Source organism: Alosa alosa, chromosome 14, assembly GCF_017589495.1.
Source record: "Alosa alosa isolate M-15738 ecotype Scorff River chromosome 14, AALO_Geno_1.1, whole genome shotgun sequence".
Classification (NCBI taxonomy): domain Eukaryota; kingdom Metazoa; phylum Chordata; class Actinopteri; order Clupeiformes; family Clupeidae; genus Alosa; species Alosa alosa.
In genome coordinates this window covers 15,926,074-15,940,342 of record NC_063202.1, presented here as the reverse complement: position 1 = coordinate 15,940,342, position 14,269 = coordinate 15,926,074, and the positions used below count along the sequence as shown (strand labels likewise).

The 14,269-nt window shown below is 45.5% G+C and overlaps 1 protein-coding gene across 1 annotated transcript in view; it reads right to left on the bottom strand.

Moving 5' to 3' along the window:
* The window catches only part of ccdc102a (coiled-coil domain containing 102A), a 100,516-nt gene that overhangs the window by 74,445 nt on the left and 11,802 nt on the right, over positions 1–14,269 (bottom strand). The window contains 1 exon segment of the mRNA XM_048262372.1: positions 13,882–14,093. The gene's annotated coding sequence lies outside the window, so the exon portion shown is untranslated.

Genomic DNA, 14,269 nt, shown 5'->3' with positions numbered 1-14,269 from the left:
TTTAACGTTCAGCTTTGAAACAGGGCCAGCCAGAGCTTTTGTGAAACATCAAAAGGACCCTGAGAACTGGCTCTGTAAACAGGACTTTGCACGCAGAGATTCATCAAACCCTAATCTCTGAAGCAGGGGTCTTGACTTCCATGCCCCTGGCAGGCATGTCACCACCACTGTGAACTCTGGAGATGCTGAACTTCAACAGAGGAGCAGAGGACCACTGGAACAGTCATACACAACCCCTAGCTGCGCTCTCACACACACACAAACACACACACACCTAGCTGCGCTCACACACGCAGACACACCCACACACACACACACAGACACACACACACACACTCAGCTGCGCTCACACTCACACACAGACACAGACACAGACACACACACACACACCCCTAACTGCGCTCCCACACTGAGGAGATAGTTGGCTTCTAGATCTTGGATCAAAGGCAGCCTGGAAGCGAGGGCTTTATGGCTACAGCCAAGGTCGGTCTGCAGGAAAGACAGGGGAGGGGGGGGTCTCGACATGTCACTGACTAAGGAAACAGTCCACTGAAGCCTTTCTGGAAAGTTTAGTTATACAAGTACTAAAGCACAACATCTGTGTTTGAAACACGAAATGCAACAGAATTGTCTTTCACAGGAAGTTTGAAGTGGCTATGGGCGATTACTTCAAACTCTAGTCTCATCCAAATGAAAGAAGTTTCCTCTTGTTGTGACTTAAAGGATCCCTTGATTTTCCAAAAGGGCTCTTCTGTGTGACCTCATCCGTCTAGGTGCCGTCCCCTGTTTTCAACAAGGACAAGGTATGGCTTAGCTCAGCTTTGCGAAGAGCGGGAATATTCTGGGCCTGGGCCAACGTCACCATGGCAATGTGCTATTATTCCCGGCTATTCCAGGAGACAGGGCCAGTGATCCGTGGGGCTCACTTGTCTGAGTCCTGCTGGATAGCTGTAAATCAGAGCCACTTATTTTCCTCCCCACCTCAGGGGACTGAGACCACCTCCTCCTCTACCTCCTCCTCCTTCAGCACAGGTGTCAGGTGACCCACTGCACGCCACATTCCTTACCTATGACTCCACACGGACACACGCACACACACACACACACACACACACACACACACACACACACACACACACACACAAGTACACAGTTTGTCTTTCCTATTTGCCCATACTTAACTCAAGAGTCAAGACCAATGTGCTCAAAGGCACACATGTGTTCATTTATGTCGACCCACCCATGCACTACACACACACGAAATTTAGGAGTGATGGGATCTTTCAACACACGTCAAGAATGAGCTGGCGCCATAAAAAAAAAAATTGAGGCTCCAAGTTTCTCTGACTTCGTCATACCCCACTCCCTCTTTCCCACACACAGACACGCAGACACACACAGACACACTAAAATAATGATACAAGTCTAATAGAAGACTGTAACTACAATCGTTCCCATATTAAATGCATTGGACTTCAATTAGTAGATCAAAGGCTGCAGTGCCTGTTGAACTGCAGCAGAACCTTAGCTTAAGCTCACAAGGTAGGAAGTCAAGCGAAGCCTCATTACATTCAGCCAAATTGCAGACTGAAAGGAATGTGTCTGTTTCGCACCTTTCTGCAGCGGCCTAGCAGCATGCATTACATAGTTCACACGCAGACACACACACACACACACAAACACACAATGCACAGAAATCATACAAATTACCTCCTCACACACCAAAGACAACCACAAGCACAAAATGTCAGCCATCAACAATCATTTAAATAATTTGAATGAATAAGAATGCTAATTTCAACAACAGCTGTTCTCCTGCACTGACACATCTGCTACAAGTGCATAGAATCTGAATACACTGTCTGAATACACTGTTAGAACATTTTTGTAAGGTGCATGGACTCATCCAAAAACCATTTTGAGGTCATTTTAAAGTCCAGGTGCACAGTGCACACACAAATGAAACAACACACAAGAGCTGACCTTGAGTTCTACTTTGTTAAGGGTCCAAACCCAGAGTGCTACGCTGTATCAAATAGTCATCATTTATTCAGGAACTCGGATCAGATCAGTCGATGGCAGAGGGAAACAGCCAGTGAGAGTGAGGGTGAAAGAGATGAGGAGTGGAGAGTATGGAGTTTCAACTACCAGGCGGGCAGTCAAGGCTGCAACATTTTAAATGGCAGCCTCTGGCTTTCGGACAAGACAATTGACAACAGAGTCCAGTCTTTGAGACTCTCAAAGTGCCTCTCATTCTCTCCAACAGACCAAAGTTTCACAGGAAAAGGGCACTCCGCTCTGCACTCTGTCTACCAGCACAGTACACTGGAAAGGAAAGGGCAAAGGATTGATGCATTGCACTATGTCTGGAATAAATGATCTGAAACTGCACAAAAATAAAACTAATTTTGTTCTAATCAGAGAAAAGCTTTTTATGGTCAGGGTAGTTGTCCACTCAAAATGTCTACTATGAACACATGTGATCTGATGAGAAAAGATCATGGTAAAAATCAGCTTAACAAAGTGGTGCACACTTCACATGCTGTTAAAATGTCCTTAAAATCCAAATTGTCTTAAGGTTCAAGCAAGCTACAAATCATCTTTAGGTTTCTTAGGCTACAAATAACCTTGAGCTTTAGTCAAACTACAAATCATGCTAACGTCTAACCCAACCGCAGTAAACTGTGCAACCATCATCACATAAACAGCCCCCACTTCTATGACCTAAGGAGGATTATGGACCAGCAGATTGGTGTATTTTGAGGGTGGAGTGAGATCATGCTGGGGTCAAACGGGCACCGCCGCTAGGCTACTCCCTGATTGCTCTCGGGTGCCCATTTACCAGCCCTCAAACTCCTAACAAACAGCTTAGGAGGGAAAACAAGGGCAAGTGGGGTCCACAGGACACGCGCGTGCACACACGCACGCACACACACACACACACACACACACACACACACACACACACACACACACACACACACACACACAGGGGTGTAAAAGCCATCTGGTCTGGTTGGGCCAATCAGGTTGACAGAAGGTTAATATGCGTGCTGAGGGGATGGGCTATCTAACCCCAACTCAGACACAACAGCCACAGGTCTAGTGATGGGCGTTAGACACTTTGTTTTAGAGTGTTAGGTGTAAGCGTCTCAGAAGTACAAACACAATCTATGCTCTCCCAAAACAGAGCATAGCATAGCATAGGGCCTATGCTAAGAACAAATGCAATGAGAAGGTACATACCCACATAACATAGCCTGACACTTGTTGGCTTATAGAGATCCTTCACACCATAATAGGGGAACAGTGGTGGAATGTAGCGAAGTACAATACTTTGGAAGTACTTTTTCCACGTATACTTTACTCAAGTAGAATCTATAGTGCATACTTTTGACTTTTACTTCGTTACATATTGCAGCAATTATGTATACTTTCTACTCCACTACATTTGTACAACACCATCATTCCATTCCATTCCATTTTATGATCAGTTTTTTTTTTCTCCCGACAAAAGGCCTACCTGACCGGCACACATTTGTCTTACCAGTGGAGTTGGGTTGCTACTAAAGATTCTACAGCGCTACGTGCCCCGCTCTAAATCTTTGAACCAGCTTGCTGTCACCACAGGCTGGTAAAAATGCACCGAAGAGTCACTTACCCGTGGTCACAACATTTTGAACCACGTTTCAAAGCAGTGTATTGAAACACTTTTAGGATTTCTGGATCACATTCCTTTAAAGTGTGACAACTATAATTTGAATGCTTACTCAAGGAAAGTCAAAGTATGCAGTCAATCATACTAAGGGAAATAGCTACAACTTGCGCTTATTAGTCAGGCTATAGTAGGGTATACACTTGGATGATCCTGTACCATATGTTTGTTTGTTTTTTTAAATGAAAACTATCGGAGATATGAAGGAAAAAACGCCCGACAAATGTTCAAGGCATCTAGACCAGATCTCTCTAAAAGGGCCCATCACATCAGACCAGATCTCTCTAAATGATTCAGCGATTAGACCAGACCAGATCTCTTTAAAGGGCCCATCATACCAGACCAGATCTCTCTAAATGATTCAACGATTAGACCAGACCGTATCTCTTTAAAGGGCCCATCACACCAGACCAGATCTCTCTAAATGATTCAGCGATTAGACCAGACCAGATCTCTTTAAAGGGCCCATCACACCAGACCAGATCTCTCTAAATGATTCAGCGATTAGACCAGACCAGATCTCTTTAAAGGGCCCATCACACCAGACCAGATCTCTCTAAAGGGTTCCGCGATCAGACCAGACCAGATCTCTCTAAAGGGTTCCGCGATCAGACCAGACCAGATCTCTATAAAAGGGTTCTGCGATCAGACCAGACCAGATTTCTCTAAAGGGGCCCATCACACCAAACCTGATCTCTCTTTAAGATTCTGTGACCAGACCAGACCAAATCACTTCAATGGCGAGTGCAGACCTAGGCGATGGTCTAACATCTGATAACGTCTGGCCGGTCGGTGAGTGTGTCTGACCAGCCTCAGTCGCACTAAGACTACTACACCTCCATCGGCTTTCACATAACACAGGTCAACAAAACATCACTGCTACTGATGAGATTACACAAGCCTAACTCCTACAGGCCAGCTCATATGCACACACACACACACACACGATATCCAATGTAATGCAACACTCTAAGAACAGTGCACATATACAGTTGAGAATCCACATCCTCTAATCCAGCACATCAATATGAAAACATCACACAGCACACTTTTCCACTTCCAACACAAACACAGTGTTTGTACACTACACACGGTCTCAATCCCACCACCTCTCAACAGCACAGATGATAGCATCACACAGTATACTCTCCCTCTGCAAATGCCAACAGTGAAACACCCAGAGCAGAGTGGCAATCCCAATAGGCTACGCCACATAGGTGGTGCCCACTGCACAACAAACCTGTGCCAACTCTAGACCACAACTCCTACGAGTGCCAACTGCCAACCTGCCCTGAGCCTTCACCTCAGACCCCCCAAAATAGCATTAAGGTACCCCCTCTCTGCCCTCATCAACGTTCACCTCCTCCGACAACATACTGTACCAGCTGCACTAGACCCCAAAAGAGCACCTCTCGTTTATCACAGGGCTCAGGTAAGAATCTCTGTGTGAGAGTCAGTCAGTCATATAGGGGCTGCTCTTAAAATAAATCCCACAGTGTAGCCTAAGACATTGTACCGTTGGACCAAGTAAAGCAAATGTGCAAAAGCAAACAAGCAAAAACAGGTTGTTTTTCCCTTCAGGGGTGGTGATTTACACAGATTGTTTCACAAATTTAGTTTGTTCAGTGGCGGTAATGATCGCACTGGAGGGCTATTAATCAGTCATGACTTAAAGGCCAAGGCTGATTAATTGAGCTTGCAAGCAGGCGGCAGGAAGGTGAGCACTGCTTGTGTACATTATGTTGTGTGTACCTGTGTGTGTGTGCGTGCGTGCGTGCGTGTACGCGTCTGTGTGTGCATGCGTGCATGTATGTGTGTGTAGGAGGGGGCTGCTTGTATTTGCATACTGTGTGATTCTTGCTAAAAACAACAGATCCATCTCCCAATGTGTCCGTCTATCTGCATGTCTGTCTGTCTGCATGTCTGTCTGTCTGCGTGTGTGTTTGTGTGTGCATGTGTTTGTGTGTGTGTGTGTGTGTGTGTGTGTGTGCGTCGTGTGTGCATGCGTGCGTGTACGCGTCCGTGTGTGCATGCGTGCATGTATGTGTGTGTAGGAGGGGGCTGCTTGTATTTGCATACTGTGTGATTCTTGCTAAAAACAACAGATCCATCTCCCAATGTGTCCGTCTATCTGCATGTCTGTCTGTCTGTCTGCATGTCTGTCTGTCTGCGTGTGTGTTTGTGTGTGCATGTGTGTGTGTGTAGGAGGGGGGCTGCTTGTATTTGCATACTGTGTGTTTCTTGCTAAAAAAAACAGATCCATCTCCCAAAAAACAAGATCGTTTGCAGCCTTTGAGGACACACACACAGTCAAGCAAAAACACACACAAAAATGTAAATGAATATGGGCCCGAGGAGAGCCAACAAAAATCCTGTATAAACAACTGCCCCCACTGCAGATGTGTGTCTGAAAAGCAACTGGCCCTGTGCAGAATACTTAAGGTTTGAATGCTGATTTTAGACAAAAAGGTAGCCCAGGTAAGAGCAAAAAGCGTTTCCCTTCATAAAACGATTTATGATTATGTTACGCCATGTCATGCTTGCTCAGGCATTTCAGTAACGCGATACAACTCCAAGCCCTTTCCAGCTATAAAATAGGATGATGAGTCTGTTAAAAATGTCAGAGACTTCACGATCGGAACAATGCGCTGACCCAGGCTATCTATTTGGGAATTAATTATAGCGCTAAGCTGCAGTGAACTGCACCAAGTGTGTTGCTACCTGCCAACAGCCCTGACTCAAGACCCAGCATGCTCTGTTTTTGTGTGAACGTGAAGGCTGCGAGACTTTCCGTACAAGCCCCCCTACACGAGGGGGGGTAGGGGGTAGCATCAGGGTTTGCGGAGCCATTACACTGGAATTATGGGTAATCAGCAGTGGCTTTAAGGCCAGGGTAATTGAGCATTAAAGCCCCCTAAATCTGTCTGCTAATAAGCCAACAGGGGGCTAAAAAACACCAAGGGATCAGACTTTATGATACACACTCCCTCGGGGAAATGGTTTCAGGGGCAACACCCACAGTTAGCCTAAACGAGAAAAGAAATGCCTCCCTCGCGATGAGGGTGACCAAGTAGGTCACGTCTGCTAAAATGATCATTGTTTTGTCAAGGACCTTGAAAAATACGATCGATTCATGTTTCATGAGCAGTCAATCCTTCAATGAGGGAGGACTGAGGACATTTTGAAAAATATATCCAAAAGATACCCAAGTGGTATGTTCCTGAGAGTGTCAGAGAGAGGGAGGGAGTCTTGAAAGGCCCAAAAAACACAACAGCGCACCGCTGACTTACGGCGAGACACCAGAGAGCCACCGGCTGGCTCGCCAGTTGCCATTGATTATACCGACAGGCATCCATCCCTTCCAAAAGCCTCCCCTCTTAACATAATCTGAGCATTAAAACTGTGGGGCTCATGCCAGTAGAAAATAAATAGTGCCTATGGTTTTCTCATCTACCCTCAGCAGTGAAATAGGACAATAGTAAAAACACATTCCTTTATTTACGAGACCTCATTTTATCAGTAGGTTGTGAGTGTGTCTGTGTGTGTGTGTGTGTGTGTGTGTGTGTCTGTGTGTGTGTAAGCATGGATTGGTTCCAAATATTTCCTGATCAAGGCAAATCCCCCTGACTCAGCTGGTAAATACAGAGGGGGGTCCTATAATTATCCTCCACCATACATCCCTCCTCACCACACATGTGCTGCTACAGGAAAAGTGTTTTTCCTCAGTGAGGTTTTCTTTAGGTTTGATTTGTGGGACCTCTTCCTTATTTTCATTCCCCATCTATAAAACCCAGTCTATACACACACACACAGACACATATATTCACTCACTAAATACTGCATGCATTTATTTGGCCCACAACATCTGGAGCCTATTAGTCTATCAAGAAACGCTCGAGTCCATTTAATGCAAAGAAGCCCTGCTCCTCCTCCCCATGGTCAACCAGTCTCGCTTTCTAGGCCACTCATGGACTCGGGGAAGTGGGCAGCTTTCTTTTTTACCCAGAAGCCAGCGGGCACAGCCTTCTCTCTGCAAAAGCCACACGTCCCTGCTAGGCCTCATCCGCTCCAGCCACTGGTCACATCTGGCAGACTGCTTATAGGCTTCTGGGGGTGATGCAACACTATCGCTGGCCCCAGGGTCCGGAAGAAAATCTCCACCAATACGCTGAATAATTAGCCTTATTATTTAAAGCAGCAAATCACCCAGCAGCGCTGAGCTATGTGAGGAGTTTGAGCCTCGGTACACATTTTAAGGCAAAAGTTCACAAAGGCGGAGGAGAGAGAGGAGGTCTGTAGCCAAGCAAGCAGATCATTCTGAATTCCCCGACTGCCATTGTTTAATTGTTTCACTCCAGATCACACACACATACAGTACACACACACACACACACACAGAAAACTACTTATTAAAAAACATAGACAAAAGAAAACTTCCAAAAATAAACAGTGCACACCATTCCTTGGCTTTGCTAGTGGAATGGCTGCAAGATCATATGATAGCAATGCTCCACCAGCAGACTGCTGGACTGCAGGGAATTTGGACACACGGACACACACACAGACACACACACACGCACACACACACACACACACAAAATAACATAATGGCAGGTATTTGCGAGGGAAAAAGGTCCCCAGTCAGTTCACCGTGCTACAAAACTGTGTCCACCAGCTTTAGCATTTTCTGTCTCACCACCCTTGAGTTTATTCATCAGAGCTTCATCAGACTTCAGTGGACAGAGCGCTGGCAAACATTCAAAGTCGCCTCCATTTCTCAAAATCATCCCAGGGATCTTTGCAGTTGGGAACAGCTGGGATTACAACCAACAACACCAATGAGGTGTCCACACAGTCCTCCTGGCAGGGGGGAGGAATGGCCCGGTCAGACATACACACTGTACACACACACACACACACAGCTTTGTTCTTCAGGAATGCTGGCATACTCAAGTGCTATGTCTCATTTACTGACTCACTGATTAAAGGCTTGAAAGGGCTTCTTTTTTTTCACTCTGTAGCCCGTCAGAGTCACAGGCTGGGTCAAAAGCTGCCAAGTTTCTAGCCACAACCGTGATGAAAACTGTTATGGGGAAGAGAACTTTAATCGGTTAACACCAATTAAGCTGACAAGCTAAAAGGGAAAGAGGGAGAGTTGGAGGATGTAAAATGAAAAAAAAGCAGAGAACCCTTTGGGGGGAGTCAGAGGCAAGCCCTTCTGCTGAGCTTGCTGACAGAGAAACACAGAGAGGGGAGAGAGAGAGAGAGAGAGAGAGAGAGAGAGAGAGAGAGAGAGAGAGAGTGCACACTGCAGTCTCCATGACACTATCTAATTCCATATCTGAGTGTTTGACAGTCGGAGCTGACAGCTCCCTCTGTGGTGTTCACAATGAGTGCTATCTACAGACCCCTCAGCCATGAGAAACAGGGAGCAGCACAACATCAGTTACTGTCAAACCAACTCTGAATCTTTGTGAACTGTTAGAACACACTGCTTCCAAAGTGTAACCAAAATGTCCAGAACAAGAGAAGAGAATGTTGCAAGCTGTGGAACTATGACATGTAACAATAACTGTAGTCTTTACTGTGACAGAAAAAAAAACCTGAAAAAAAAAACCTGACCCTGACCCAAAAGACCCATTTTTCCTAATGGTCGGATCCATATTTTTCAATGTGAAACAGCACATGTTGGATCTTAATCTCTTGACATGCTCACCTTCTCTTCTCGGTCCTGTCCTCCTGCAAATATCGAGCCTGGCTTGGATTATGGTGCTGACCCCAGCTACTGACAGACAATCCATTTAATGTCTTCTGATTTCCAGAAATACTCCCGTGCCCTTGACATAACACCTGGAAGTGTTGGCCTGGCCTGACTGAATCTATTACAGCAGACCAGACTTCCACCATGGGAATACCATCATGACTGCCTCAGACCATAGCTCAGTCAAGATTAATCTAATCTTATCTCTCTCTCACACACACACACACACACACACAGTTTGAACCATACTTTTCTGTCTGTTGGTCAGGTCAAGACCATGTGCAGTTTGTCATGTCTTGGTGTAGTAAATATGGAGCATTTTCTATGACAGCTTTAAAATGTCTGACTGTCAGCCTAATGCGCATGATAAACCACACTATGAAAAGTGAGTAACTTAGCCTCATTTCTGATGAGCTCCAAAGCCTCAGATTATGATGCTGGGAGGTGACAAGGGCTGGGGAGATGAAAACTGGGTCGGCCTGGGTGATCAGAACTGGGGACTCGGACTCTCTCTCTCTCGCACTTTCACGCTGTCTCTCTCTCTCTGCCGATAGTCAGTCTCTCTCTCTCTCTCTCTCTCTCTCTCTCTCATACAGGCTCAGCTCTCCCAGTGCTGCCTGCCTGCTCTTTGCCAGGCTGAGGACCAGCTCCTAGTCTGCTGCCACCGACTGATTAATCGGCCAAAGACTGGAGCTGCCGAGAACAGAGGCTGTATCAGTCATGGGCACCCAGTTCCAAATCCTTCCAAACCGATTAGGACATGCAGTGTGACGGGTGTGTGTGTGTCTCTGTGTCTCTGTGTGTGTGTGTGTGTGTGTGTGTGTGTGTGTGTGTGTGTGTGTGTGTGTGTGTGTGTGTGTATTGGGGGGTCTGTGTGAGAGAGATCAAGAGGCAAGCAAGAGAGAAAAAGTCCTCTTCTTAAATAATGGAGAAATATTTCTGACTGAGGGAACATAAGAAAGAAATATGACCACATAAAATGTAGCCTACAGGGGTATGTTTGGAGATAAAACTTGAAGTGAAGGATGGAAGCACACAAAAGAGAGAAAAAAAGTGGTGCCCATTTGCAAAGAAGAAAAGGAGGAGGGAAGGAGAGAGGCCTGGAGAATGAGCAAACACAACGAGTGATTTAAGTACCGGGTGTGGCAGTGAGGAATGCATTGGCTCGACTGATTGTAGGTACACTGTCAATTTGGCATGCAGGCAGGCGCACCACCAGTGAAAAAAAAGCCTCCATGCAAGAGATCTCCTGATAGAGAATATCCTCCTGCGCTATATTTACCAAAAGTGTGCAGAAATTTGGCGGGATTAAGGAGTGTGCAGGATGTTGATACTTCGCACAGGAAGAGAAACAAAAGACAGCTTTCTCGCACTGGCCGAGGCATTGCCTACAGGCACACAAGATGCACCTACACACACACACATAACTGTCTGAGACAGACAGGGGGGGTGCACGCAGCTAGCAAGCAGATGGGTTGGTTCCCTCTGAAAAATATGGAGTCGTCATGGCAACCCTGCACACACTCCCACTGGCTGGTATGCCCACACAAGCCACACAAGTCACTCTAAGCACAAAGAGACGGCAAACAGAACCTGGGGTCGAACTAAGGAGACACGTCTGCCTCTGCTCTGACGTCTCCTATTCGTGTTAATATGACTGGCCTATAGGCTACATGTTTCAGCTAGAGGGTAGTGAAGTGAAGTCCATTCCCTTGTGGTGGCAGTTTAGCATTGAGAGGGAACCAGTGGGGGTGTGATGAGTGGCAAAAGACAAAAACCAGCCGACCATCTGCCGAGTAGCCAGCTGGTCGGAGCACGGGGAGAGCGAGTTAGGATCTGGGCTTCAGTTTTGACCTCCAGACTGCAGGGGAGACGGGCAAATCTGACGAGGTGAGAATTCATCATGTGTCACCAGGAAGACAAGAAATAAACACTGATGACATCCACTGGTACCCATCACTGCACACTTGCTGCCATTCCCTGACCCAAGCAATGTTCCAGGATACTCCCATAGTTCTCACATCATCAATGAACACACACACCAATGAAAAGTGAAGTGTTCCCATTCAGACTCGTTAGTATCTGAGCGTTGTTTCTCCCATAAAAACAGTAAGCCACAGCTTTCCCCTCAGTGGATCCTTGAAAACTGCACACAGGCCGAGAGAAGCCTGTAGGTCTGATGTGGGATGAAACCAGACCACCAATAGCCAGCTTTCAAATTTGCTTACAGGAGTGCAACTTGGATTCATTCTCAGAACAGAAATTTAATCTGTCATCATGTGCCATAATGTATTACAGCAGTCCTGGAGAATTCCTTTGGATATTTGATCAACAGCATATGAAAAATAAAGCCCACACATACTGTACAACCATATGCAGTGCTGATTTGAAAAAATTATTTGGATCTGTGAAGTGGATCGTTGGAAACATCTCTGGTCCTACATTTGAAATTCTCTTTTGTTTCTTGGACATTTCTATTCTGAACACTTCACCCCCCTTCGCTGAAATCTCCTGTTCCCAGACCTCACTTAAATGGGCTCACAACGATGTTTTCCTGTGTGTGTGTGTGTGTGTGTGTGTGTGTGTGTGTGTGTGTGTGTTTGAACCAATATCCTGGGATGCCTGTAAATCAGAGAGGAACCTCCCCTGGTGGTTATTATGGGATTTATCACGGAAGAGTGTGTTCGACAGCAAGCCGGCCGCGGAGCTTTCTATTCCGAGGGTGGAAAATGTGAGGCTGAGGCAGAGGCTTTAATGAAACTGGCCTGACCCTGCGCTAGCACTGCGCTATGTGCCGAGAGCAACCATGCCCCTTGTTCTTTTTTTCACTGCTGTTTTATGGCTGGGAGTGAAAAAAAAACACACACAGAGCAACAGAGCGACGTGAGGGACAGCCCTGCCCAGACTGGAGTACTGGAGGAAAACAGATGTTCGGTCTCTCAAAAGCGGATGCTCTGCCTCTGCCATGGCCACTCTACTGTCTATCACTCAGCCATGCTGATAGGAGAGTTTAAAGGTGCAGTCAGCAATTTCATTCCGTGAGTATCACTGTAAAAAAAAAGTAGGCTGCCCAGGCTCCGAAAACTGGAAACAAACAAAGTGGAGGCAACCTGGCCCCCAAACAAAAACGTTTCTCAGGGAATACTGAACAGAGGGGTGAGCTACCTCTCTGGTGTGTTTCATTTGGTCCTTGGTTGAAATATAATGTACGTTGTTTTGGACAAAAAAAAGTTTATAAATTTAAATATAAACATAATCATAAACAAACGCGACATCCTATGCTATCGATGACTGCACCTTTAATCTGTAGGCTACTAGGTGATGGAGGGCACCTGTGGATAAATGAGCATTCAAATGAATAGCAGAAGTTACAGTCAGCTAGAGCAGTTGAGGGGAGAACAGTCTAGGGAAGCGTCCAAATATACTTGAAGGAAGAACAGATTTTTATCTCATGGGAAGAGGAGGCTGAGAGCAGACACATCAGATGTTCAAGCAAGAAGGTTTATGGCATGGAGAAATGCTCTCTCTCAGACATTTCCCAGAATATTAGTCACATCAAGTATTCCACATGTTTTTGGCCTCAACTCGATGCTGATATTATCCTACAGCACACAGCTGGATAGAGTAGCCTACAAATAGTATGTTGCACAAATTATTTCATTTTTACTTTGAATGACACTGACTGACATGAGTTTTACACAGCCTACGTGCACCTTTGGGGCATTCATCATGAGGAATGAACAGAGGGATCTGGAGGTTACAATGCTTGATACAGATTAAGTTATTCTGCCGACTTCGGGTTTATTCATTCGATTCTCCACTTTCGGACAACAATGTGGAGAGTAGTCCAAAATACCTTCGAGATGCGTTGTGTGAACTTTTTTGCAACTCTACACCATTGTGTAGTAGTGAGTGAGAATAGTAGGATATTGGTAGTTACTACGAGGAGAATCTCGTCAGTCACGCTAGAGAATTAGAACAGACTCCAATATAATTCAGCAATGAAAACATAGGCCTACAGTATGTGCTAATTAGCGTTACATCTGTGTAAATCCATACTCCTGGACAACGACTAGCTAACATTTTCAGCATTGCTCACCCCTAAACTTTCAAACATGTCAAAGAAAAAAATGTGCACAAAGGAATATGCAATCCATCGCGAGAATGATAAAGACTGACTTTCATACAAATAGGACAAGCAAATGTGAATTGTAAAATAGGTATTGTTGTATCGATAATTCTAATGTGCATTCTTGCAAAATTCTACCGTGTTGAATGTCATTCGACACCTTCAGAGTAACGTTAGCATGCCAGTGAAGGGATTCAACCAAGGCAGCTAGCAGTTGTAGCTTACATCAACCAATACATCAACATGCAACTGAATAAAACTCATACAAGCACCCACCTTAAAAATGCTTTGAAATTGGTAATCGTAATTTCTTCGTGTGCTGTTATTTTCACGCTTTCTGAGAACAGTGCCAAAATGTGGTGCCTCGTCGGTCTTCCTACAGGAATTTTCACAGGGAAGAGGAGAACACTGGAGCACTGGAAGTCTGAGGTGGGTGGGATTCAACAGCGGAGGCGGTGCTCCGAGGTAGCTTTTCTCACAAGCTTGTCCTGAAAATTAATTCCATGACCAGAAGTTTGAACAGGTCAAAAGCTCTGTAGCTGGTTATATATGTATCTATACACCACCCTCTCATTGATGTTACCTGATCTATGCTATCGTCTACACACACATAGTCAATGAAATAGATTGTTCTGTGATGTTTTGTTTTGCTATATGTCAGTTT